Source organism: Plecotus auritus, assembly GCF_963455305.1.
Source record: "Plecotus auritus genome assembly, chromosome: 9".
NCBI classification, from domain to species: domain Eukaryota; kingdom Metazoa; phylum Chordata; class Mammalia; order Chiroptera; family Vespertilionidae; genus Plecotus; species Plecotus auritus.
Genome location: NC_137783.1, coordinates 36,238,803 through 36,242,327, shown reverse-complemented (window position 1 = coordinate 36,242,327; position 3,525 = coordinate 36,238,803).

Here is a 3,525-nt window from a genome sequence, read left to right as displayed (position 1 = left end):
TTTCAATAAACGTAAAAAATTAATTTTAAAAAATATAAAAAGGAACAAAGTACTAATACATGCTACATTATAAATGAACCTTAAAAACATTATACTCACTGAAAGAAGCCAGACATAAAACACCCCATATTTTATGATTGATTTCATATTTATGAAATGTCTTGAAAAGGCAAATCTATGGAAACAGAAAGTAAAGTAGTGGTTACCTAGGCCTGGAGATGGAAATGGGAGTGACTACAAATGGGCATAAGGATTCTGTTTGGACTGATGGAAATGTTCTAAAATTAGGTTGTGGGGTAGTTTCACAACTTTTATACTAAAAAAAAATGAACTGTACTCTTTAAATGAGAGAGTTTTAGGGCATGTTAGTTATACTTCAATAAAGCTGTCAAAAATGTAGGTGAAATGGACAAATTCCTTTAAAAACACAACTTACCAAAGCTAATACAAAAAGAAATAGGAAATCTGAATGAAATTAAATACCAATGACATTGCATTCTTACATAAAAACCTTCCCGGTGAAGAAAACAAAATAACTTCAGTGGTGAATTCTTTGGGACATTTAATGAAAACAATAATGCCAATCTTACAAAAAAAAAAAAAAAAAAAAAAACTCTCCAAGAGACCAGAAAAAAGGAGGGAATAGTTTCCAACTCATTTTATAAGCTCAGTATAACCAACTTTCCTTCTTTTCCTAGATTACTATAGTTCATAAAAAATTGTTAATTATGAAAAATTTTCTGCCTCTATTGAGATTATTACAGTATGTTTTTTCTCCTTTAGGTAAAAAGGATGATATATTATGAACAAGTGGAACTTATGCCAGAAATGTAATCTTGGAATAAGCATGAAAAGCACAAATTATATAAAAGACTGTTAAATTAAACTTCAATAAAATTAAGAATTTCTATATCAAAAAGATAAAGATAACAAGTGCTTACAAGGATATAGAGGAAAAGGAACCCTTGTGCACTATCGGTGGCAATAAAAATTAGTGCAGCCGCTATGGAAAATAATATGGAGGTTCCTCAAAAAATAAAAAATAGAATTATCATATGATCTAAAAATTTCAATTCTGGATATTTATCCAAAGAACACAAACTTAAAAAGATATATGAACCACCCCCCTTGTTCATTGCAGCATTTTTTTTACAATAGCCTAGGTCTAGAAACAACTTAAGTGTCTATGATGGATAAATAAAAAAATATGTGGTATACATATTCAATGACATATTATTCAGCCATTTAAAAAATCCTGTCATTTGGATTGAGAAACCAAGATGGCAGCATAGGTAAACACCTGAACTGCTGCCTCACACAACAACTTCAAAACTACAACTAAAAGACAAAACAGACATCATCCAGAACCACAGGAAGGCTGGCTGAGTGGAAATTCTACAACTAGAAGAGCAAACCACATTGAGACTCAGAGGAAATGCAGAGGTACGGAAGCGCACGTGTGGAGAGGGCTGGCAACTGAGTACACGGCTGTCTTTTTCAAGCAGGAGGGAGACAAAAGCTCCTGGCTGCTCTGAACTCCAGTTCTAGGTGAGACTCTGGGGACCCAGACTCATACGGGGAGAAACGGACTATCTGGCAGCGGGCGAAACTCAAGGGCAGCTTTCTCTCAGAGGTGCTTGCAGCGATTACAGTGGGACACTGAGACCCTGGGGCCTCTTAGGGCAGGGTTGATGGTCAGCCATTGCTGTTTGCTCCACCCAGAGACTCCGCCCCATCCAAGCTGAGCGCAGAGGCTTTTGCATATGAATGGCCTGGTCCTTTGAATTCTAAACTTACCTAACAAACTGCAGCTGAGTCAGTGAGACCCAGAACATACAAAAAAAGGCCCAAGGCCCCACAGCAGCTTGCACTGCTTCACAGCTGGGCCTCATCTGGCACCTCCAAAACCCAAACAAAGAAGAGGAATCTGCAGATCTCTTCGTAGCTCCTGTTGGGTGGCCTCAGGCAGAGGCTAAATTAGCACCTCCTTGGAGCTCCAAGAGCCAGTGTACCCAGTGGTCAGAGTGGGACCATCCAGATCACAACTCTTCAGATCCATAAGGGACACACTCAGGGGGCAGACACAGTGAGCACCAAAGCCCCACTGAAGCAAGTCTTGCCCCATAAGGGTGTCTCTAGCACAGAAGTTCTCCCATTGTAGACACAGCTGATCCTCACAGCCAATTGGCCTGGAGGTCAATTCCTCCCAGTGATACCAACAACAATCAAGGCTTAACTACAACAAGGCTATACACACAGTCCACAAAGGGGTGCACCAAGAGTGTCCACCTCAGGTAACTGGGGAGGCTGAGCCACTGGCCCCTATAGGACACCTAGCACACAAAGCCACTCTATCAACTCAGGGAAGCAACCAAAATGCGGAGACAAAGAAACAGGTCACAAATGAAAGAAATGGAGGAAAGCAAATGACTGGATATAGAGTTCAAAACCACGGTTGTAAGTTTTTTTCAAGAATTTTCTAGAAAAGGCAGATAAATTTAGTGAGACCCTGGAGAATATGAAAAAGGACCAACTAGAAATTAAGCATACACTGACTGAAATAAAAAATAATATACAGAGATCCAACAGCAGACTAGAGGATCGCAAGAATCAAGTCAAAGATTTGAAATACAAAGAAGCAAAAAACACCCAACCGGAAAAGCAAAAAGAAAAAAGAGTCCAAAAATATGAAGATAGTGTAAGGAGCCTCTGGGACAACTTCAAGTGTACCAACATCTGAATTATGGGGGTGCCAGAAGAAGAGAGAGAGCAAAATACTGAAAACATATTTGAAGAAATAATGACAGAAAACTTCCCCCACCTGGTGAAAGAAATAGACTTACAAGTACAGGAAGTGCAGAGAACCCCAAACAAAAGGAATTCAAAGAGGACCACACCAAGACACATCATAATTAAAATGCCAAGAGCAAAAGACAAAGAGAGAATATTAAAAGCAGCAAGAGAAAAACAGTTAGTTACCTACAAGGGAGCACCCATATGACTGTCAGCTGATTTCTCAACAGAAACTATGCAGGCCAGATGGGAGTGGCAAGAAATATTCAAAGTGATGAATAGCAAGAACCTACAACCAAGATTACTCTACCCAGCAAAGCTATCATTCAGAATTGAAGGTCAGATAAAGAGCTTCACAGACAAGAAAAAGCTAAAGGAGTTCATCACCACCAAACCAGTATTATATGAAATGCTGAAAGGTTTTCTTTAAGAAGAGGAAGAAGAAGAAAAAGGTAAAGATAAAAATTATGAACAACAAATACATATCTATCAACAAGTGAATCTAAAAATCAAGTGAATAAAAAAATCTGAGGAACAGAATAAACTGGTGAATATAATAGAATCAGGGACATAGAAAGGGAGTGGACTGACAATTCTCAGGGGGAAAGGGGTGTAGGGGTGCGGGAATAGACTGGACAAAAATCGTATACCTTTGGATGAAGACGTTGGGGGTGGGGGTAAGGGCAGAAGGTGGGGTGGGAACCGGGTGGAGGGGAGCTATGGGGCGGGGGG